This window comes from Podarcis muralis, chromosome 12 (genome assembly GCF_964188315.1).
Source record: "Podarcis muralis chromosome 12, rPodMur119.hap1.1, whole genome shotgun sequence".
NCBI classification, from domain to species: Eukaryota; Metazoa; Chordata; class Lepidosauria; order Squamata; family Lacertidae; genus Podarcis; species Podarcis muralis.
The window spans coordinates 9,017,827-9,043,449 of NC_135666.1; positions in this window are offsets into that span (position 1 = coordinate 9,017,827).

The following is a 25,623-nucleotide window of genomic DNA, read 5'->3' on the forward strand; positions in this document are numbered from 1 at the left end:
AATGTTCAAACATACCTACACTCAATCCCACAGATAATTCCTTTCCCCATCACCATCCCTCACCCCACCTTTGTCTTAGACTTCCAATCTACTCAATTGCAATTTCTTTCCACTTCTATTACTTTCTTTCACACACCTTCAACCCAATTTTCTGCTTCTTTTTCTATTACACATTGTTATCCATCTTATTTAGTATTTCAGTATTTAAAACGGAACTTGTTTATTCTAATAGGAGTTCCAATTTTTCAATATGGTTTTGCAAGTATCCTTTAAACACCTTCCAGTCTCTGTCTATCTTCTCTTTTGAGATCCTTCCAATTTCTCCCATTGTTTTGGACATATTGTAATACTCCAATAATTTGGCAAGCCATTCTGTTTTTGTCGGTATAATACCACTTTTCCAATTTTTCGTGAAAAACTGGTACTTGTTCTTCTCTTTGACATCTAGTGGAGGGCATTCCACAGGGCGAGCACCACTACCAAGAAGGCCCTCTGCCTGGTTCCTTATAACTTCACTTCTTGCAGTGAGGGAACCACCAGAAGGCCCTCAGAGCTGGACCTCAGTGTCTGGGCAGAATGATGAGAGTGGAGATGCTCCTTCAGGTATACTGGATCGAGGCCGTTTAGGACTTTAAAGGTCAGCACCAACACTTTAAATTGTGCTCAGAAACGTATACAGTAGGTATACATTTGGCACCCCCCCCCTCAGAATACATTTGGTGCCCCCTAGCATTCAATCCACGGGTGCACCACACCCTTTGCACCCCTGGTTAAAGACGGCCCTCCACAATGTAAAGAAGTGTGTGTGTGTTTAATCTGCCCATATCAGCGAAGATTCAGCTTCTTGGGTGTCCACCTCGCTGAAAGGCAGATTTACTGATGCAAAAAACCATCCCATGAGCCATTCTCCCCCTTGGTGTAGAGCACATATTTGGCATGCAAAGAGCTGGGTTCAGTTCCTCCAAGCATTTCCAGTTTAAAGGACCTTAGAGAACTGGAGATGGAAAAACGTCTGTGTTTGAGACTCCAGAGAGCGTCTCTCGAAGTGCTGGTCTCTGGCATGGCAAGAGAGTCAGTGGTTAAAGTGTTTGACTAGGACCTAAGAGACCAGGGTTCAAATTACTCATTCCTGCAAGTCACCTCTCTTTCTTCTCAGTCATGATCTCTGCATGTTCCTGCTCCACCCCATCTCAAAACATCAACTGCCCTAGGTAAAGGTAAAGGTACCCCTGCCCGTACGGGCCAGTCTTGCCAGACTCTAGGGTTGTGCGCTCATCTCACTCTATAAGCCGGGAGCCAGTGCTGTCCGCAGACACTTCCAGGTCACGTGGCCAGCGTGACATCGCTGCTCTGGCGAGCCAGAGCCGCACACGGAAACACCGTTTACCTTCCCGCTAGATCAACTGCCCTAGATCTCATTAAAAAACTGGTGCCATTCAGCAGGTTCCCATTATATTTTCTGTCAACCTCCATTTGTCTCTTGCCATCACAGTAGCTGCATCTTCTCTTCCTGTCATATTCCATTGCCATTTGTTTTCTGATGTTGGACATTTACAATCAGGGAACTGTATTGCTATTATATCTGGAAAGTGAATTTCTTTCCTCCCCACCCTCCACTCCTGGCAACATAGGTTTCTGCATTTTCTGCACTCTTTTAGATACAGCAGCCATTTTGTATCATGCCACACCCCCTATGGCAGCCATTTTGTATCATGTGACACACCCTATGAAAGCCATATTGTATCATGCCACACACCCAACAGCCGCCATTTTGTATCATGCCACACACCCTGTGGAAGCCATCTTGTATCATGCCACAAACCCTAGGCAAGCCATCTTGTATCATGCCACACACCCTGTGGAAGCCATATTGTATCATGCCACAAACCCTATGGAAGCCATTTTCTATCATGCCACACACCCAACAGCCACCATTTTGTGACTGCTGCCAATGGCAGTTCATCAAAATTCCAAATGCACCCACTAAGACAAAAAAAAAGGTTGGCAACCCCTTAAGGTCTGCCTTCCCACTTTGACAGCAGGATACAAGAAGGTTTTCTCAGGAGAGAGGTGCAATGGGCCCACAATACACAATAAATGAGCAAGCTCTCCCTATACATCTGCTTATCCACCGTAATGGCAGGCCTTTCCTTTATATGAACCGTAAACTCATTAGGGTTTGTGTTGTTCAAACGGTAAAAACCTCCTCTCACTCCCTTGCTGTGAAGTTGAGGCATCAGGCATAAGCCTGCATTTTATTAATGTTTGATCAGGACTTGTATATTAAAGAGGGCTTAGATTTTCAAAAGTTTCATGCCAGGCAGACCAGCTGCTTAAGAAAACACTGGCAATGTTTTCCTCCTAGACAAGGGGGCCCCTTGATTTATAGCAGAAAACAATTCTCAAAGTCGTAAAAGCTGAAATTACAGGCTGAGAACGGACACTGACCCTACATGTTACAGAAGATAACAAAGGCAGAGATAAATATAATTAGGAATGAGTAAATAGTAAAATTATACCAATGTGCCTCCCAGTAAAATGAGCCAGATCTTCTTCCTAAGGTTAAAGACCAAATGGAGAAGCATCTGGCTGGCAGAAAGAGTATTTCTGGGAAGTCTTTTTAAAAGCAGTTTCTTTCTTAAACTGAGAGAGTTTAAGGGTAATAAATATTGGGAACAGCTAAAGAGGAGAGCAGATGGCTGAAGGGGGGGTGAACTAAAGAGGCTTCTTTAAAAACTGTTTTTTACTGAGTTCCTTCCTTCTACTTTGAGAAGCTTTATTCTTTTAAAAGGTTACCTATGATAATGTATGAAATATATTAGCTTAAATATATTGGCTTAAATGTAATTATGCAAAGGATTTAAGAAATGTTAGATTCTTATTTCATAGAGTCCTAGAGTTGGAATAGACCACAGGGGCCATTGAGCCCAGCCCCCTGTCAGACAAGAAGACGCCATCCAAGCAGCCATCCAAGCAGTCCTGATATATGGCTGTCAGACATTTGTTTAGAAACCTTCAAATGAAGTAGATCTTTCAATGTTGATGTGAAATTCAAGATCCTTGACATATGTTTAAGATAAAAATTTAAGATTAACCATTTGTTTTAGAAGGCAATAGGGCAAGGAGGGCAAGAGGTGAGCTGGTAATTAAGATTCCATGTAAGATATATTATTACTTATTTGTCATTTATATATAGCTCTTTGTGCTCCATATAAGGACAGGAGGATGTGGGTGTATCTTTTGTGATTGGATATAGCAGGCAGCCAATAGGAGATCCAACCAGGCTGATTGGACAGAGGCAGCCCAAGGAGGAGCAAAGGGGGCTGGATTAAGGGAATATAAGTGCTGGCCATAATGGCAGGAGGCCAGGCCAGAGCTTGGTAACCATATACCACTGTGCCTCTCATTTATTTGTCTGACAAATAAATTATTATTTTAATTTCTCTATTGCTGCGTTGAATATTTCATTCCAGCTAAGCGTTAACCACAAGCAGGGTGCTACATTTTATGGTGCCGTGACTCGGATAAGTGGTCTGCTGGAACGCAGCCCCTTCGCTCTACTGAGCAGGGTACAAGAGAGAGGATCTCTAAACTGCCTACCCAGCGCGCATGGGAAAATTTTTTTCCAGGGGAACGCAGCAGTCTCGTCTGTCTGATACCCTGCTCACTGGCAGCGACGGACCGGGGGGAAACGGAACCAACCAAGGGGTAAGTGCACAAAGGGATTTTTGGCCCTCCAATTAATTGGGAGGAAGAGAAGTCTTGATCAAACTTCTGCGTCTCAGTAAGTGGGAACTGAGTACGCTAGGTGGTTGGGTATATCAGATGGTGGTCTGGTGGGGGGAAAGGGAAGAATGGGAGGTAGAGTGTGGTGAAGTATCTTGCGCATTGTATGTGTGAGAAAGTACAGAGCAATCTGTAGCTGACCTGAGTGTGGAGTGGGTAGTACTTCGGTTCCCAGTGAGGCGACTCCATCTGGGCAAGGAAACCCACGAAGCGTGTGTGTGAGTGACTGAGTGGATACTTCACAGGGCCATACAATGGGAGTTGGGGGTTCAAAGGGGGGAAATACACCTCTTGAATGTATGTTAAATAATTTTAAGAAAGCCTTCTCAGGGGCATATGGAGTCAAAATGACGCCAGAGCGCTTGAGAACGTTATGTGAACTAGAATGGCCAAAACAAAATACTGGATGGCCATCTCAGGGAACTTTTGATATAAATTTAGTAAGCAAACTTTGGTCTAACATCACCAAAGAAACTGGAGGGTGCCCAGAACAATTTTCATATATAGATTCCTGGCTGAGCACATTAAATAAAAATCCTCCATGGATAAGAGAATGCAAAGTCCAACGATGCAAATTATTGGCTGTAAAAGCCGAAGCTAGGAAAGGAATCTTGCCAAATAAACTCAAACCCATTTTTGAGGGACCAGAGGAAGAGGTGCTTCCACCTCCACCCTATGCTCCACATCGAAGGGAGCATAATCCAAACACTCCACCAGTTGTAACCCCAAGGCAAGAAAGTGGAACGAATAATGGGGGTAGAGACACAGAACTTGACTCCTTGATAGATTATGATAAATATCTTCAGGAGGCATTGGAGTCCTATAATGAAGCCCAAGCAGAAGTGGTTATTCCATCTGTGAGTCCCAGTAGAACTCCATCTACAGTCTCTTTTAGTGGAACAACTGATTGCCTACCCCAAACCCCTGTACATCCAAGTCCTAGAGAATTATTACAGAAGTTACAGGGAGACCTTAATCGGTCAGCAAGCAATACAGCCAGGCGTATTAAGCTGCTAAAAGAACGCCTTGGGACAAATACCATCCCCTATGATTTGAGGCCCCTAGAGCAAAGCGAAGAGAAAGATCACGTAGTAGCCCCTCTCAGAAGAGTATTTGATGCACTTGAGGAGCCTGTGTTGGTTAATGGGCAACTCGGACCAAGGCCACCTCGAACTTCGACCCTTCAGTACATTCCATTCACAACTACGGATCTGATGAATTGGAAAACACACACCCCATCTTTTGCAGAAAAACCTCAGGCTATGATGGACTTGGTGACTTCAATAATAAATACTCATAGTCCTACTTGGACAGATTGTCGCCAGCTTCTGAATACTCTGTTCACCACTGAGGAAAGAAGAGACATAATTGAAAAGGCACAGATATATTTGCGTGAGCAGGCCAGAGTGGGAAATATTTTTAATATTGACCGTCATCTCCAAGATAACTTTCCCTTGGAAGATCCTAATTGGGATCCAAACAATGCAATTCATCTGGCCAGACTTACCACTTACCGCCAGACGCTTGTGCAAGGTATCCGCAGGGCATGCCAGAAGCCCACTAATATGTCTAAAGTCTCAGAAGTAGAACAGAAACCAAATGAGAGTCCGGGAGACTTTTTAGAGAGGCTGCAGGAAGCCTATCGTATATGGACTCCTTTTGACCCTGAAGCCCCTGAAAACAGCAGAATGATTACTGCTACATTTGTGGCCCAGTGCGCTTCTGACATTCGTAAGAAAATTCAGAAATCAGAAGGATGGGAAGGGATGCTGATGAGCCAAATTATGGCCATTGCACGCCGAGTTTATCGGAATAGGGATGAGGCTGAGAAGCAAGAGAAGAAGAAGTGGCAGAAGGAAAAGATGGTAATGCTAGCCACAGCAGTGAAGCAAGACTACCGCCCCTTAAATGGAGGAAGAGGGCGGGGAAGGAATCCACCACTGGGAAGGAATCAATGTGCGAATTGCAAGAAGGAGGGTCATTGGAAGCGGGAGTGTCCTGAACCCCTGAGGTTGGAAGAAGTACGCCCAGGCCCAGGCCCAGGCCCAGGCTCCGGCCCAAGAAACCAGGGACGGGGACGGGGAATGATCCGAAATGGAAGATATCAGAGACCTGGACAAGGACAGAGTAGAGACAATTTCATTGGACTGGCAGAGGAGGATTTTACCCAAGACTAGGAACGACCGGACTCCATAAAGTTAGGCTTCCAGGAGCCCACGGTCACGATTCAATTAGGGAGCCATTTAATAGACTTTATGATTGATACTGGGGCTGAATACTCAGTACTCCCAGAACTATTGCAGAAAAAGGCATCCAAAAGTGTAGTCATTAAAAGTGCCACTGGTCAGTCAGCTAAGAGGTCTTTCCTCCAACCTTTGGAATGCCAGATTGGGGGACATCGTTTAACCCATCAGTTTTTGTATATACCTGAGTGTCCAATACCTCTCTTAGGTAGAGATATGCTGTCCAAACTGCAGGCCCAAATCACCTTCACTCCTCGAGGTCCAGAAATGAAACTGCCATCAAAGGCAGCAGGAATAATTACCCTCTCAGTACCTAAGGAACAATCATGGCGCCTAATGTCAGCCTTGCAAGTCCAACCCACATTGGATACAGAATTAAACAAGCTCCTCCGAACCCTACAGGTGCCACCAGGAGTATGGGCCGAAAATAGCCCACCAGGAATGGCCAAGAATATAGCTCCAATTGTAGTAACCTTAAAACCTATGGCTACCCCTGTATCTGTAAAGCAATATCCTTTACCCCGGCGAGCAGCAGAGGGCATCCAGAAACATTTGGACCGCCTATTAAAATATGGTCTGCTTAAGCCCTGCCAATCAGAATGGAACACACCCCTTTTGCCTGTTCGGAAACCTGGGACAGATGAATACAGGCCAGTGCAGGACTTGAGGCTCGTAAACCAGGCTATCGAGACCTTGCACCCAAATGTACCAAACCCATATACCCTGCTGAGTTTGATCCCACCAGAAGCAACATTTTTTACTGTATTGGACTTGAAAGATGCATTCTTCTGTTGCCGGCTGGCACCACAGAGCCAACCTATATTTGCCTTCCAGTGGGAAGACCCTTTAACAGGAACAAAAGGCCAGCTAACCTGGACAAGATTGCCCCAGGGATTCAAAAATTCCCCAACTTTATTTGGCACTGCCTTGGCGAAGGATCTAACAAGTTACCCCTCAATACCTGGAGAAAAGGTGGTTCTGCAATATGTAGATGACCTTATACTAGCAGCAAAGGATTTTGATACCTGTAAAGAAGGGACAGAGGAACTGCTCCACTTGCTCTGGCAAGCTGGCTACCGAGTTTCCCAGAAAAAGGCACAGTTATGTTTAGAAAAGGTCAAATATTTGGGCTTTGACATCTCACACCAACAACGAGCATTGAGACCAGAGAGGAAAGAAGCTATTTGCCTTATCAAGGAACCTACCACAAGGAAACAACTTAGAGGATTCCTGGGAACAGCAGGGTTTTGTAGACTATGGATACCTGATTTCAGCAGTCTGGCCAAGCCCTTACATGAAAGCACTCGAGGTGCAGAGAAGGACCCATTCGTATGGGGACCTGAGCAGCAACAAGCCTTTTTAGTTATCAAACAACGACTTATGGAGGCCCCAGCCCTTGGACTGCCTAATTCGGAAAAACCCTTTCAGCTGTATGTACATGAACAGAATGGGATTGCAGCGGCAGTCCTGACCCAGAGATTAGGAAGTTGGAACCGTCCAGTAGCTTATTTGTCAAAACAATTGGACTCAGTAGCAAAAGGATGGCCTCCATGCCTAAGGGCAGTAGCGGCCACTGCAAGCCTTGTCAAAGAAGCTGATAAATTTACCTTCGGCCAGACGATGTATGTGAATGTACCTCATGCTGTTCTGACACTCATGGAATATAAGGGTAGTTATTGGCTAACGAACCCAAGGATGGCTAGGTACCAAGGCCTATTGTGTGAAAATCCCAGGATTCATCTACGAGTAGTGAATATGCTCAATCCAGCGACTTTGCTGCCCCTACCAGAGGTAGATGATGAGGAATCACATGATTGTCTCCAAGTAATGGATGAAGTTTATTCCAGTAGACCCGATCTGAAAGATGAACCATTGAAAAATCCAGATGTTGTATATTACACTGATGGTAGCAGTTACCTGCATGAAGGTGCCAGACGAGCAGGATATGCTGTGGTCACCAATGAGGAAGTTGTGGAAGCTGAAGCTTTGCCTGCCGGCACCTCAGCACAAAAAGCTGAACTTATAGGTTTAACTAGAGCTCTGCAATTGGCAGCTGGATGTAAGGCAAACATCTATACTGATTCTAAATATGCCTTCTTAACCCTGCATGCACATGGAGCTCTATGGAAAGAAAGAGGTCTAATAGGAGCCCACGGGAAGGCCTTGAAATATGGACCTGAAGTAGAAATCCTGTTAGAAGCAGTATGGGCTCCAGAACAGATTGCTGTAATGCATTGCAAAGGTCATGGACGAGGAAGGGATCCAATAACCAGAGGAAATCATGCTGCTGACAAAGCAGCCCGAGAGGCAGCCCAAAAGCCTGTGGGAGGATTTATAGCAGCCCTCATACCAGAGGTAGCTCCAGAAGAAGTTAAACCTCACTATACCCCAGAAGAGAGGAAGTGGGCTGAACAGGAAGGAGCAGTTGTGAAGGACGGTTGGATGATCCTGCCGGACAATAGGATTTATGTACCTCATCATCTAGCAGGCACAATTGTAAGAAATTATCATGAATCTACTCACCTTGGCGGTACTGCAACCAGAGAGAGTCTCAGTCGGAAGTTGTATATTATTAACCTATCACAATTAGCAACTTGCATTTCACAGAAATGTGTTCTTTGTGCTAAAAACAATCCCAGGCAGGGACCGGTACAACCTCCTGGAATCCAACATGTGGGATATGTCCCCATGGAAAGTCTAATTGTGGACTTCACAGAGCTGGTCCCTTCTAAGGGATTCAAGTATCTCCTTGTGTTTGTAGACACTCTTACCGGATGGGTTGAAGCTTTTCCCACCCGAACTGAAAAGGCACGAGAGGTAACTAAGAGACTCCTCACTGAATTGATCCCGAGGTTTGGATTACCTAGATGCATTGGAAGTGATAATGGGCCAGCGTTCATTGATCAAGTAGTACAAGAGGTATGTCGAGTCCTACAAGTGAAATGGAGACTGCATGCAGCATATAGGCCTCAGAGTTCAGGGAAAACTGAAAGAATGAATCGGACTCTGAAAACCCAATTGGCAAAATTAACCCAGGAAACGGGATTGGGATGGGTAGATGTGTTACCCATAACACTGTTTCGTGTTCGGTGTGCACCCACAAAAAGACTTAAGTTGTCACCTTTTGAGCTCCTGTATGGGAGACCGCCCTCCTTTGTTCAGGATATTCCAGCTGACCTTAAACAAATAGGAGACTATGTGACACAGGGACAAGTGCAATCTCTCTCCCGTGTTTTTGTTTCTCTTAACAGGTGGGTCCTCGAGCGCACGCCGTGCAGTATTGCCGAGCCGATTCATCAGTTCCAGGCTGGCGATAGCGTATGGGTGAAAGAGTGGAAACGTGATCCACTCGCACCTAAGTGGCGTGGACCTTACACCGTCTTGCTCTCTACTCCAACAGCGGTGAAGGTAGCTGAGGTGACCCCCTGGATTCATCACTCTCGTTTGAAGAAGTCCGAAGGCAGTTGGACGTGCAAAGGTGACCCCTCTAATCCTTTAAAACTGACTCTCTCCAAAAACCCCTGTATCTAGCCCTACCGGGAACGGGCTAGGTCACGGGCAACATTAGACGACCGGCCTGCTGCAGCCACAACCTGGAAGCTGGCTGACCTGCGCACGCCTGAAGCTTGAGGAGCGTCTGAACCAGCGACTGTGAACGGGAAGATTCTCTTATACAATTGATTGACTGCCCCCTTGTGGAACAATTATCAGAGATATTACTCACTGGGGATCCTTGGGATATATGTTTTGGTCTTGGTGGTTCCCCATTTCTGTCACTGGGGGAATTATATTGGGACTAATATTTATTTGCTATCACAATAAGGTAATCTTTTGTGGAAGGAATGCATATGCTAGACATCAACATGATTTTATTATTAATCCTGATCCCTTGGGAAGGGGAAGGGTCCTTGAATCTGACCAAATTTGCTAAATATGGATTCAGCCATGACCACAATATGTGGGTAGGTTTAGCTGAAATGGTAGCCAATGTTGCAAATAGGACCAATTGCCTTGTTTGCTCTCTTGGGCCAGATGATTCAGAGGGAGGTATGCCCTTATTACCGATACCATTAGATGCCATTGGTATGGTAAGCGAAATGCCACACCAAACAGAAATACAGAATTTCCCCGGATGGAACTCAACTAAACCATTACGAGTTATACCTGTACAAGGGGAATTCTGTGTACATAAATCATCAGATGCAGCTGATTCTATCATGATAGGCTCTTCTCATTGTCACTATACTTGGGATTATTTTAAGAATAGTCATACCTGGGCACACGGTACTACCTATCGAACTCGGAATACCTTGCCCTGTGCACCTCCTTTTATTCATGCATGGAAAGCGGTATGGAACATAACTGTGACAGAAAAAGGCAATCTAACATACTGCACTGTGAACTCTCTACCTCTTTTGATATTTCGCCTTCTGTACTCCACGTACCAAAAACCTCAGACCCGATGGTTGTGGTGGATATGTGGAGAATGGGCATACAAGAAACTCCCTTCCAAATGGAGTGGGACTTGTTTCCTGGGATGGGTATTACCACCAATGTGGATTATGCCCACTAGTTCGGCCAAGCGAACACGAAGGAATGCTGATATTTCTCGTATAGCAGGAGGAAGTACCCAAAGTTGGAGCGGTACTGATGATTGGCCGCCAGAGCGCATTATAGCCTATTATGATCCTGCCTCCTGGAATCCTGGTGAGCTCATACAAGGGGCACGGGATCCTATTTATAATCTAAACAGAATAATTCGATTGCAAGCAGTAGTGGAATTGGTAACCAATGCAACGGCCCAGAGTTTGAGACTTATTGCACAACAGTTGGATGAAAGTAGAGCCGCCATTTTGCAGCTGAAAATGGGAATGGATTATGTACTTGCCAGGCAGGGAGGCCTATGTGGAGTCTTGAACTTGACAGGGAATGCCTGTTGCTTTAACATTTCTGATAATGGTGAGGCAATCCGTGTGTTGGCTACAAAGATGGAGAATATAGCACATGTCCCAGTACAAACATGGGAAGGATGGGATATGGGATGGCTCACCAATTGGTTACCTAATGTCACAGGACTCAAAGGGATACTATTGTCTTGCTTGTTTTTCTTGACAGTAGTGGTAATGGTTTTATGTATGATGCCATGTATCATTTCATGTTTTAGAAGTACAATTAGCAAGATGGTTTCAAATGAAACTCTACCTCATATCATGGCCCTATACAGAGCTTTACCTCAGGAATATGATGAAGGTCAAGCTATCAAGGACACTTGGGACGAAGGTCCTTGAGCTTGAAAGGGGGGAATGAGGCATCAGGCATAAGCCTGCATTTTATTAATGTTTGATCAGGACTTGTATATTAAAGAGGGCTTAGATTTTCAAAAGTTTCATGCCAGGCAGACCAGCTGCTTAAGAAAACACTGGCAATGTTTTCCTCCTAGACAAGGGGGCCCCTTGATTTATAGCAGAAAACAATTCTCAAAGTCGTAAAAGCTGAAATTACAGGCTGAGAACGGACACTGACCCTACATGTTACAGAAGATAACAAAGGCAGAGATAAATATAATTAGGAATGAGTAAATAGTAAAATTATACCAATGTGCCTCCCAGTAAAATGAGCCAGATCTTCTTCCTAAGGTTAAAGACCAAATGGAGAAGCATCTGGCTGGCAGAAAGAGTATTTCTGGGAAGTCTTTTTAAAAGCAGTTTCTTTCTTAAACTGAGAGAGTTTAAGGGTAATAAATATTGGGAACAGCTAAAGAGGAGAGCAGATGGCTGAAGGGGGGGTGAACTAAAGAGGCTTCTTTAAAAACTGTTTTTTACTGAGTTCCTTCCTTCTACTTTGAGAAGCTTTATTCTTTTAAAAGGTTACCTATGATAATGTATGAAATATATTAGCTTAAATATATTGGCTTAAATGTAATTATGCAAAGGATTTAAGAAATGTTAGATTCTTATTTCATAGAGTCCTAGAGTTGGAATAGACCACAGGGGCCATTGAGCCCAGCCCCCTGTCAGACAAGAAGACGCCATCCAAGCAGCCATCCAAGCAGTCCTGATATATGGCTGTCAGACATTTGTTTAGAAACCTTCAAATGAAGTAGATCTTTCAATGTTGATGTGAAATTCAAGATCCTTGACATATGTTTAAGATAAAAATTTAAGATTAACCATTTGTTTTAGAAGGCAATAGGGCAAGGAGGGCAAGAGGTGAGCTGGTAATTAAGATTCCATGTAAGATATATTATTACTTATTTGTCATTTATATATAGCTCTTTGTGCTCCATATAAGGACAGGAGGATGTGGGTGTATCTTTTGTGATTGGATATAGCAGGCAGCCAATAGGAGATCCAACCAGGCTGATTGGACAGAGGCAGCCCAAGGAGGAGCAAAGGGGGCTGGATTAAGGGAATATAAGTGCTGGCCATAATGGCAGGAGGCCAGGCCAGAGCTTGGTAACCATATACCACTGTGCCTCTCATTTATTTGTCTGACAAATAAATTATTATTTTAATTTCTCTATTGCTGCGTTGAATATTTCATTCCAGCTAAGCGTTAACCACAAGCAGGGTGCTACAAAGTTTTCTAAAAAACAGCCCACACTGCTGAGGTAATGCAGAGTGCGCTTGCCAAACGCAATTTGCTTTTTCACCTGGCTTTTTTTCCCCCAGGAAAGAAGACCTTTACAGAGTAAAAGCTACTTCCTCATGGGACAATAGATGTCCCCACCCTTCCCTCCGCCCCACACTTATGCATTTATTCATTTATTTGTAGACGTATTTCTGTAGCACCCTATCGTACACTGCGGAAACATCAAAGATCGTTAAAAAGAAAACCTAAAAATACAGAGAATCGTGAAGGTGACTGGCAAATCAAAAATTAAATAGCTGCAAAGCTCTGTCAGAAGGGAGGGAGTCTTCAGAGACGCCTGAAAGTCAAAAGCAAGGATGCCTGTTGCACCTCTGTGGGAAAAGTTTTCTACAACATGGAACCAGCAACTTTAATGTCTATCTTATGGTTCAGGTCAGTCAGAGCTTTATAATTCTAGTAGATGAGGGGGTGGGCGGGCATGGTTTTGTGTACCTGTTTCAACTGCATCTCGCCTCTCCCAAATGTGCAGGATTAAGCACATCTAACTGAGCTGATTACCAGTTCTCCCTGCTCATTCCTTTAAAAACACACACAGCACTCAAAAGCCCAGAATAACTCAGTGCACCTATTTTGAATCGCAAGGAGCTGCCCACCCACCAGCGCGATCGGTTCAGGCAGACACCCCCGCGTACAAAAAGGGGAGGGGGCCCACTGTTCTTAAATGTTCCCAATTATTTTAATCCCGCACTGTTTTATTGTCTTGGGCTTTCGTAACAGGCGTTTAAAAATATCTCCTTTTGCAAGCCAAATGGGCGCGGAATAAATTTTGGGAATAAATGTAACAGGTAAATAACCAAGCACTGCAAAAGCTTTCTCCCATCACTGGAGAACCTACTTAGCAAGGTCATTTTGCCCTATAAAGGTAGCAGAGGCAAAGTCTCAGTTGCATTATCCCAATGGGTGGTGCTAAAAGGGGTTTTCACAGTGAGCCTGGAGACTGAGCGCTGACTTACCGAGAGGGAGGGGGCAGGAATTGAAACTGTTTGGTAGGGGAAATAGAATAGGCTGTCTTGGAGCAGGGCATCGCTAACAGTCAGTAACAGTGAACAGGAGCAACCCAGATGGGCAGGGTATATATAATAACATCATTATTATTATTATTATTATTATTATTATTATTATTATTATTATTTAAAACCTCATCAGTCATGCAAATAGACCTCAATTTGCTACCTCCCAAAGTCCCGCAAGGTTTAAATATCACTGATCCCCACTCCAGATTCCTAACAGAGATCCCTTCTTCCTTCCTTCCTTCTTTGAGAGAATGATCTGTTTACTCCAACCTTCCTCTTCCTCTTCTTGAACCAGTTACTGATCAATAGCATAGTAAAGGCTGCTTCTATACAGCCTGTTTATTGATCTTTCATCTTGGTCTCCTTGCAGGGAGGTTAGATTGCGTCGGCTATATATTGAGAGTTTGTGATTGCTTATTTGCAGAGAGGTTAAGCAATGTTGTTTTTGTCCATGGAGTTTTCTTGGCAGGGATACTGGAGTGGCTTGCCGGTTCCTGCTCCAGGTGGATTACGTTGAGTCAAAACTCTCCGCTATGACCTGTCCGTCTTGGGTGGCCCTGCACGGCATAGCTCATAGCTTCTCCAAGTTATTCAAGCCCCTTCACCATGGCAAGGCAGTGATCCAGGAAGGGGAATTAAAGAACCTCTTAATGAGGGTGAAAGAGGAGAGTGCAAAATATGGTCTGAAACTCAACATCAAAAAACTAAGATCATGGCCACTGGTCCCACCACCTCCTGGCAAATAGAAGGGGAAGAAATGGAGGCAGTGAGAGATTTTACTTTCATGGGCTCCATGATCACTGCAGATGCTGACAGCAGTCATGAAATTAAAAGACACCTGCTTCTTGGGAGAAAAGTGATGACAAACCTAGACAGCATCTTAAAAAGCAGAGACATCACCTTGCCAACAAAGGTCCGTATACTTAAAGCTATGGTTTTCCCAGTAGTGATGTACAGAAGTGAGAGCTGGAGCATAAAGAAGTCTGATCGCCGAAGAATTGATGCTTTTGGCTCTTGAGAGTCCCATGGACTGCAAGAAGACCAAACCTATCCATTCTGAAGGAAATCAGCCCTGAGTGCTCACTGGAAGGACAGATCCTGAAGCTGAGGCTCCAATACTTTGGCCAGCTCATGAGAAGAGAAGACTCCCTGGAAAAGACCCTGATGTTGGGAAAGATGGAGGGCACAAGGAGAAGGGGACGCCAGAGGACGAGATGGTTGGACAGTGTTCTCGAAGGTACCAGCATGAGTTTGACCAAACTGCGGGAGGCAGTGGAAGACAGGAGTGCCTGGCATGCTCTGGTTCATGGGGTCACGAAGAGTCGGACACGACTAAACGACTAAACAACAACAACAACAACAAATTCAATCCCACCCCCCAAAAAAGAACAAGTATTCAGTGTGTCCTCTAATTCCATGCTAAATTTGTTCACAAGCCTTTTGTGAGAGACTTTTCGGAGGACCAGTTGTATAAAGTCTACCAGATCACCCCACTCAATATACTCAGCATTGGTTAAGATCTTTGAAGCATTTTAAAGCCCGCTGATGCTGAGAGTTTCTTAAGCCCTTGCTGTGAACAAATTGAAGGAGGCATTTCCTGTTTTATAATCCTGCTGTAATACAAACTTTCGCTGGTGTCCCACAACTCAGTTTAAGCACATTGTTTATCTCTGGGAGCCTTCACATTCATTCCATAGCCAACCAGCAGATTAGTAATAATTTTCAGAATAAAATAAACAGAACAAATCTTCTGTCTGACCGTATTAACTACGCAGGACAGCTGCTGTGGTTTTTCCAAGGGCAAGATTCCAGAGGAGATATTTAAGAACAGGGAAGATTAACTTCGCTCCCTGCCTGGCAATGGGAGAAATCTTGAAATTATGGGCCAGATCAGTCTAGATTCTGCCAAGTGAGTGGTCTTATCCGCAGCATGCATTTAAAGCAGTATTATAACACTCAGGTCCAGCCTTAGGGGTGGGTGAGCTGGACTGTTGTCCCCAGGGGGGGCGTGTTAAGACCTTTAGAGATCTTAAGCACTGAATAGATTATAGAGCCTTCCATATGTGATTCCGAATAAAACCAATTTTTAAAAAAACAAGCTGGACTTGCTCGTTCTTCGATGTTATCTGCAAAAGATTGGAAAACTCTTATTTTTTGTGAAATGTAATTTTAAAAAGGAAAGACCAGATTACACAACATAATTGGGGGACGGGGTTTGAAAGAAAAAAAAAGAGCCAAGAACTGTAACTCTGAAGAGTGTATCAGTAATAAAACATAGATTTGTTGCAACACATGAAAAGTCCATTGTGTTGATCTAACATTAGCAGTTGTTGTTGTTGTTGTTGTTGTTGTTGTTGTTGTTGTTGTTGTTGTTTTATACCTCACCCATCTGGCTGGGTTTCGCCAGCCACTCTGGGCGTCTTGCAGAAAAATATAAAAACATAATGAAACATCAAATATTTTAAAAAAAGCACTTCCCGATACAGGGCTGCCTTCAGATGTAAACATCTCCTGATGTTAGGTGAGGATATGTAATATAAAAAGAAAAGGAAAATGGGTAAACAGTGTGGAGCGTAAGTCTAACAAAGAGCTATAGCTGGGTATTTGGTGGTAAACCCATCCAGCAGGTATTCGAAATCAACTATCTGGGAATTACCGTATTTTTTGCCCTATAGGACGCACTTTTCCCCCTCAAAAATGAAGGGGCTATGTGTGTGCATCCTATGGGGCGAATGCAGGCTTCCGCTGAAGCCTGGAGAGCTAGAGGGGTCGGCGCGCACCAACCCCTCTCGCTCTCCAGGCTTCAGGAAGCTATCCGCAATGGGCGGGAGTTCCCGCGGGCTCGCAAGGCTTGCGGGCAGCAGCCTGCAGCCCGAAGCACGGGGCACCCTCCGGAGGATGCCCCGTGCTTCGCGCAGGTGTCCGCAAGCCTTGCGAGCACGGCAGGAGTTCCCGTGAGCTCGCAAGGCTTGCGGGCAGCAACCTGCAGCCCGAAGCACGGGGGACAGCAGGGAGGCGCAGCGCCGCCATCCCGCTGTTCCCCGACCTGGTTTGGAGGCTGCCAGCCCCACAAGCTCAGGGGACAGATATCCGCAAGCCTGGGGAGACTGGCGGGACTTCCCGCCGGGCTTGAGGATAGCAGCCTGTTCTAGGGTCTGGGCTCGGGGGAAGCTCGGGCATCCCCCTCCCCAGCCCCGCGCCGGGGGGGGGGGGAAATAAATTTTTCCCCCTTTATTTCCCCCCCCCCCAAAAAAAAACTAGGTGCGTCCTATGGGCCGGTGCATCCTATAGGGCGAAAAATATGGTACATTCCATCAAAGGCTTCTCTGGTCCACGCAATGGCGGTGAATGCCAGTCAGGTGTCTATGCAGGCCATAATGTGTTTTTTTCATAACAAGAGGTAATTCGCATATCCCTTCTGCCCTTAAGGTCTTCAACGCCAAAATTATAGCTCAATTGCTCTATGGTATTCCAGTGAGAGCGGGACCATAAAGAAGGCTGATCACCGAAGAATGGATGCTTTTGAATTATGGTGCTGGAGGAGACTCTTGAGAGTCCCATGGACTGCAAGAAGATCAAACCTATCCATTCTGAAGGAAATCAGCCCTGAGTGCTCACTGGAAGGACAGATCATGAAGCTGAGGCTCCAATACTTTGGCCACATCATGAGAAGAGAAGATTCCCTGGAAAAGTCCCTCATGTTGGGAAAGATGGAGGGCACAAGGAGAAGGGGACGACAGAGGACAAGATGGTTGGACAGTGTTCTCGAAGCTACCAGCATGAGTTTGACCAAACTGTGGGAGGCAGTGGAAGACAGGAGTGCCTGGCGTGCTCTGGTCCATGGGGTCACGAAGAGTCGGACACGACTAAACGACTAAACAACAACAACTACATTCCAGTCTGGCTGCCAGGGTTTACCCAGTTGGTAGAATGAGTGCAGACAGCTTTCCTCTTCAAGATTTTTACTGTCCCACACTGTGTGCCCTGTGTGCCCAATGCAGCCTTGTGTCTAGAGGGAGGTCAACACAAGGTAGAGAATGTCACCTGGGCGAGATTTCTTCTATGCTGGTTAAGCATCTGCCTTACATCAGATAAAGATCTTCTCCTCGGCGAAGTTTTGTTAGACCCCTTTCTTTCCCTAGGGCTACAACAGTTTAACAAGAAGGTACAGCAACTTGGGCTGTCAGTGGAACTTTTGCGATCAATGTCCCTACCATCTGCCAAGGCAATAATAAAAACTAGGTTGCGGGATATTGAACGCCAAGAACTAACAGTAGCAGCAGAGAAAACATATTCCCCTCTTTATTTTCAACTTTCTTGGGCACATGGAACTAACCATAACTACCTTGAATTTCTGCTTAGCCCTCAAGACAGAAGGGCATTTTCGCTGGCCAGGTTCAAACCCATCAAACCTCCTTTGGGAAAGGTTCTCAGGCAGGGTGGAAGGAGAAGGAACTTGCCCATGTGAAGACCACCTGGTGGAAACCCTTACACATATGGTTCTCAATGGTAAACTATATGCTGATCTCTGCCAGCAATTTCTAGATCAACTCTGTATCCCCAAACGGAAACCAGAGTCAGAGGTGATACATTTTCTATTACTGGGGAATGATCAGGAACTCACCAAGTTAGTGGCTAAATATCTCTATTTGGTTTTTTGTCGTTGAAATACACTGCAGACGTCTGATCTCCCTGGAGACCTAGAGATGTGACGATAGACTGCTCTGCCTCCTTTCTTTTAGCAAATGTTTTGTGCCACTGGGGAAGCGGTAATTCTGTATTGATTTGTTTTGGATGTTGTATGTGTTGCCAGTAAAAGGTTTTACGAATATGAATAAGTCTAACAAAATTCTGATTTTTGCCATGATGATTCCTTGGATACTTTTTAAAAACTATGCCAATTGTCAAATTCTTTTTTGAAGAAGAAGAAGAAGAAGAAGAAGAAGAAGAAGAAGAAGAAGAAGAAGAAGAAGAAGAAGAATTCTTTTTGTGTGTGTATCTCTGCTTTGCTGTGCTCTAAGTGCTTAGTCTGCTGTCCAGCACTGGTTTTCTGGAGGTGTTGTAATTGTAATTTATTATTTGTACCCCGCCCATCTGGCTGGGTTTCCCCAGCCACTCTGGGGCGGCTTCCAACAAAGATTAAAAATACATTAAAATGCCACACAGGGCTGCCTTCAGGTGTCTTCTAAATGTTAGGTAGTTGTTTATCTCTTTGACATCTCAAGGGAGGGCGTTCCACAGGGCGGACGCCACCACCGAGAAGGCCCTCTGCCTGGTTCCCTGTAGCTTTGCTTCCCACAGGGAGGGAACCGCCAGAAGGCCCTCGGAGCTGGACCTCAGTGAAGGATGGGGGTGGGGACGCTCCTTCAGGTATACTGGGCAGTGGCGTAGCGTGGGGGATGCAGGGGGGCCGGCCGCACCGGGCGCAACATCTGGGGGGGCGCGCTCGCACTCGCAGCTCTCTGGCCCTACTAAAATCCACGGGTTAGGGGGCGCAAATTACTTGCCTTGCCCCGGGTGCTGACAACCCACGCTACGCCACTGATACTGGGCCAAGGCCATTTAGGGCTTTAAAGGTGTTGTTCCAGGGATAAAAGTAGGCAGACCACCCATTCCCCTCCCCCACTCACTCTCCCTTTCTGCCACCCCTTTCTCCCCACCCCCCGAAACCCCACCTAGGAGCCTCCTGGAAGTGGGGCGAGTTGCTCTTCCCAGATCGCTTGCAGAGAGGGCTTTTAAAAGTGAATTGAATGAAAAAATAATATATACTGCAGCCTTCCTGTGATCATGGCCTTAGAGGGACCAAAGACATTCAGTTCTAGTAAATCAAAGGAATATGAGAAGCAGCGCTGCGGATCCCATAAATTTTTAACAGGTGCTTTCACACCATGTTTCAAGGGTGCTATAAGATCTAGCTGTGATTTATATCGGTCTGGCAAGATATATTGGTTTGGTGGGCTTTTCTATAATAAAAAAGCAAAACAAAAGCTGACCATCCTATTGATTTCAACTTATGTTTACAACTCAGGTTTCTCCACCTGCTAATTAGCATCTTGCTGGAGAAAAGGCCGCCATTAGCATAATTGCCTAATAACTCTTCTAGAGTGACCTTAAAAGGCTGCGAAGCGAAAGGGGGAAAAACACCTCGTTTTTTTAACTTCAAAAAGATGGATAAAATGTTAACGTGTTTTGAAGCCGTTAACAAATCAAACTGGTGATCATTCCTGTGCCGTGGATGGGAACGGGGCAACTAAGGTTGCCATATGTCCTCTTTTTCCAGGACACCTCCTCTTTTTCATGGGTATGTGAAATTAGAGTCGTCATAGTGATCCATAGTTAAAAGTAGAAGTCAGCAAATGTGTCCTCTTTTTTGCTCTTCAAAATATGGCAGCCCTATGACACCCCCCCAACCCCCCCCCCCACCAAGCCTGATGCCTGCAGCATTTCTAGAGCTGCCTTAGATGGATGGTGCAGGATACCTGGGGGCATTAAACTGGAGGAGAGGGTGATTAATTGGCCCATGGACATGGAAACCTGATTTAGACAAATGATAAAGTATTTGAGGGGATATAAAACAATGTTCTGGTGAGACAGTAGCAGATCTAGTCCCCGGGGTCTCACAGCCACCACCCTAAAAATTCTTAACAGCAATTTATACAGTGGTACCTCTGGACGCGGGACGCGGGTGGCGCTGTGGGTAAAAGCCTCAGAGCCTAGGGCTTGCCGATCGAAAGGTCGGCGGTTCGAATCCCCGCGGCGGGGTGCGCTCCCGTTGCTCGGTCCCAGCGCCTGCCAACCTAGCAGTTCGAAAGCACCTTTGGGTGCAAGTAGATAAATAGGGACCGCTTACTAGCGGGAAGGTAAACGGCGTTTCCGTGTGCTGCGCTGGCTCGCCAGAGCAGCTTCGTCACGCTGGCCACGTGACCCGGAAGTGTCTCCGGACAGCGCTGGCCCCCGGCCTCTTGAGTGAGATGGGCGCACAACCCTAGAGTCTGTCAAGACTGGCCGTACGGGCAGGGGTACCTTTACCTTTACCTTTACCACTGGATACGAACAGGATCCAGAGGTACCACTGTATAAATTGGATATGAACAGGATCCGTTCCAGAACCCCGTTCGCATCCTGAAGTGAACATAAGGCGCGACTGCGCATCTGCGGGTTGCATTTCGCCGCTTCCACGCATGCATGTGACGTCATTTTGAGTGTCTGCGCATGTGCGAGCAGCAAAACCCGGAAGTAACGCGCTCCGTTACTTCCAGGTCGCCCCGGAGCGCAACCCAAAAATACTTAACTTGAAGCTACTTCAACCCGAGGTATGACTGTAATCAACTTAATCAAACAGTTGTCTGTTATAAGGGGGGAAACCTGTTCCTTTTTCCCTTACGGGGTACCCAAGAGCCCTTGCAGAATCCTTATGTAGAAAAATAACAGAGACCAACCAGAGAATATTGAGAAGCAAAGCAACTAGTAAGCCTGATCTTTATTAAACTGTTGCAACAGGGTCCCCTACATGCAAGAGGGAGGAGGAACCCAGAACAACGGTGTGCAAGCCCTTAGACTTTTGAAATTCCCACCCTGTAGCTCAAGACCACCCCCCAATACATCATACATACATGACAGAAGGGGCAGTCCACAGCAGAAATCCTGTCTGGCAGGAAACCTGTTAATGGTCACTGATTGCATTACCTGGGCTCACCCTATTCTTTCCCAAATGTGCCCTTAAGGCAGGATTTGTGAGCACAGAGACAAATGGGGAGCTTTTCCCATTTCCTTCCTCCTTCCAGAGAGGTCACTTTGGCAGAGTCAAAATGGTTTCAGGACTGCTCTCCTGCACTGTTTCAGACATGTGGCCTATATATTTATGTATGTGTTTGCCTGGTACATTTATGAACATTTATTTTATATCTCAGACCTTATAATTCTTATAACATTGTCCTTCACCTTTCTACCTATGCTGTTATATGTGAATTTTCCACTGCTCAGAGGCCCACAGAACAGCTTGTTGTGGGCGTATTTATTTATTTTTTAAATATTCTATTGAATACTTATGTAATACTTCAGTTACAAATGAATTAGATGTTTAAAAAGAAAGAGAAACAACAATATCAACAAGAACAAGAAGTCAGAGGACAGAGCCATCACAAAAGAGAGCCAGCAATATAACGTGAAGCACCCCCCAGTTGCAAGCCGTTAACAGACAAAATGCAAAACTGACTCAATATTAAAAATATGTAACATCCGCAATAAAATGGAAACCAGTGACTAAGAAGCAGCAGCCCCACACATCGGGGCAGGAAGCTGTTTTTCTGGTGAGCTCCACATCCTCTCAGGGGAAATTTTGTGGGGAAGCATGCTAGAGGCGGAGGGTGGGTGACAGAGCTCAAAGTGGATGAGGCTGTCAAGAGTTCAGCCTACACATGAGTAGGACCCTGGCAGAGACACATGCCCGACTGGCATGTTCCTTCCCTCCTGGTTGACCGTTCGGGAATTTCATAAGTTTTCTTCTGCCTGAACATCACAGCGACCGATGCCAACAGACACCACTTAAGGATCCGCAGAGTTTGTGCATCATGCGCGTGACAGATCTCAGCAACTCAGCATTTTGGCTAATCTACTTTATTTACATATAAACACACACGGGGCACTGCAACATGGCTCCCTCTCTCTCTAGCATCAGACAGCAAAGAGAAAAAGAACAAAGGACAATAGTCCCACTACACAGAACACAGTAACACAAACATCCTGTCTCCGTCAGTTCCCACTCTGTGGAGTCAAAACATACACCATTATGTGATAGACAACAATCCCATGACTGCAATCATGGAGCAGGAATTCTAACAGAGGCGCCCTCTGTCTCTCTCGCACATATTATTCTCTCTCTGTTGCCTCCTTTCTTCTCTTCCTCTTCTATTCTTCCTCTTCTATCGCCTTTTCTCTCACACCCACTGACTCTCTCTGCCACCCCTTCTCTAAAGGCTTTCAATAGGTAATTTGAACCAAGAATCCAACACCCATTCTCTATGCTATCCCCATCTCTCTCTCTCTCTCTCTCTCTCTCTCTCTCTCTCTCTCTCTCTCTTCCTTTTCTCTCTGTTATCCCCTCTCTCTCCCTCTCCCCTCTCTCTCTCTCTCTCTCTCCAACTTCCTTCCCAAGTTTCCCCCCTGATTGCCACCAGCATGTAATCAAATACGTACATTACATAATTTCACCGCGGTGGCGAGTGGGACACACAGCGTAGGGTTTGGTGCAAGACAAACTGCAGCAGAACAGAAGCGCGGGTGCATGCGACAAATATAGGACAGGATGGAATATGGTGGCTCCATACATCCCTACCTGGGAGCATGATCCATTTCCAACAGCGGAACTTACTTCTGAAGGCACAAGTCCTGGAAAATCCAACCAGGGATTCATTAAACAGCAGAATTCCCTTTCCAATGATGGAGGGTTGGTTAAAGGAAATGATGAAGTGCTTCGGATGGCAGCATCAATTCGAGTGGCATATTGCAAAGAACTTGGAGACAGCTGTTATTATATTGGGATTGTGTAAAGCCCCAGGAAAATATTGCCAAGTCCTGCTGGCGCTTGATTAAGCTGGGTATGTGTATTTTCTTTATATTTTTAGACTGTCTTTCTCTTTTCTGTTTGGGATGTTTGTCATGTGATGATGCTTGGCTTTAATAAGGCGCATATATTATATGTGTGTTAATCTCTCCAGCCATAACTATAACAGTATTGGACAAGACATCAACTAAATATCCAGTTATCTGGCCCAATACCAACCAAACAGATGCTTCATTGTACTTTGTGTTCCTGGGTGGTGTATTGAGGTTTACTGGCAGAAGCAAAAAATTAGACCTTAGCCAAATCTGATCCATCAAAAAGGACAATGTGGGAGTTCAACCAAACTCATATTGTTAGAAGTTGAGGCTAGGGCTTCCAACCCCTGGATCCAGCAAATGTCAAAATATAAACCAGGCTAGCTTCCCAGGTGATGGGCCATTAAGAGAACAAAGGAAGGGGCTCCGTAAATAGAGGGGCTCTATTTTCTACCCAAGACCATTTTTCACCTGTGTCCTCCTTGCTGCTCCTTGGATAAATGTATGAATCAGACCTTTGGAATGTTTAGTAAGTAAACCATTTTAAACTTACTTAACAGTGTGTGGTTATTGCAAGGGGGCAGAAAGAGAGGAGCACTGTTTGCATGCAATAAACGGGATCAAGGGCTCCAACAACCTTTACTCCTAACACTAAACTGCTGCTTATCTTTTGTGAGTTTAAACTCTGTTCCTGGAGGCTCTCTCTTGCAGGAGAGTGAGTTTAACTTCACATTTTTAATCCAGGGACCCAGCCAATTCTTTTGTTATTTGCCCAACACATGTGGGTCACACGGATACATATTTTCCTTCCACAATCTGTTCACCCCACACTTTTCAATACATTCCCCTGTCACTTTCCAAAGCTCTGCTGGTTTTTAAAGTTGCACAAGAACAGCAGAGCACTAATTATCATTATTATTATTATTATTATTATTATTATTATTATTATTATTATTTATACCCCACCCTCCCCAGCCAAGGCTGGGCTCAGGGCAGCTAACAAGCAATAGTAAAAACAAGTTGAATGAATCCAACTTAAAAACAAGATTAAAATACAACATTAAAATATTGAAACATTAAAATATTAAAATGCAGCCTCATCACAGGAGGAGAAAGGAAAAAGAAAGAGGGGGAGGGAATCAAATTTGCTCCAAGCCAAAGGCCAGGTGGAACAACTCTGTCTTACAGGCCCTGCGGAAAGAAATCAGATCCTGCAGGGCCCTGGTCTCATGAGACAGAGCATTCCACCAGGCCGGAGCCAGTGTTGAAAAGGCCCTGGCTCTGGTTGAAGCTAATCTAACTTCCTTAGGGCCCGGGACCTCTAGGGTGTTGCTATTTATGGACCTTAAGGTCCTCCATGGGGCATACCAGGAGAGGTGGTCCCGTAGGTACGAGGGTCCTAGGCTGTGAAGGGCTTTAAAGGTCAAAACCAGCACCTTACATCTGACCCTGTACACCACCGGGAGCCAGTGCAGCTGGAAAAGCACTGGGTGAATATGCTCCCATGGCAGAGACCCCGTGAGGAGCCTCACTGCAGCATTCTGCACCCGCTGGAGTTTCTGGGACAGCTTCAAGGGCAGCCCCGCGTAGAGCAAATTACAGTAGTCAAGCCTGGAGGTGACTGTCGCATGGATCACTGTGGCCAGGTCACTTATGCACAAACCTAAAGTTATGGTATGCACTTGAATCAGCCCAGAGGCACCTCTCTTTCCTCTAGACTAGAGGAAAGTGGAAAGGCTATCTTCTGACTAATGGTACAGGGCCCACCTTTGTGGAAATTAAGTCATAGCAGTTACTTCTGCCACTAACAAGATTAATTAAGGTTCCTTGTTTCTGAGTTTTTACACATTTTACCCATACAATGTGTGCTGGCGTATGTCCACCCACAGTGAAGATGACTACATTATGCACTCTCCCTGCTTCAGCCCACTTTAAGTTAGGGAGATGTTCAGCAAGGCTTATGACTCTGAAATAAACAAGGAGGAGCAGTAATAATAAAAACCAGGACTCTCCTTTTACATCAGAAAGCACCAAGGCTGGAGAGAAAATGTGACTTTCCACAAGAAGTGCAATTATCTTGAGTTGTTGGCTTTTTCCTACACTGGCTAATCTGATTTCAGGAAAAATTAGAGCTGCTTTAAATAGTTTCTTGTTTCAATTTTGGGGTCAAAGTAGCTATTTAGGTAGGGATTTTTGTGTGTGTGAACAAATCTTGTTCAGCAATGGTGTTTCCTCCAATTTCTGCTGTTTCAGTATTATCACCCCTTGCTGCCTGTTGCTGCTTTTGGCTTCCTTGACTATGACCTGGGTGATCCCAGCCAATCAGGTATCAC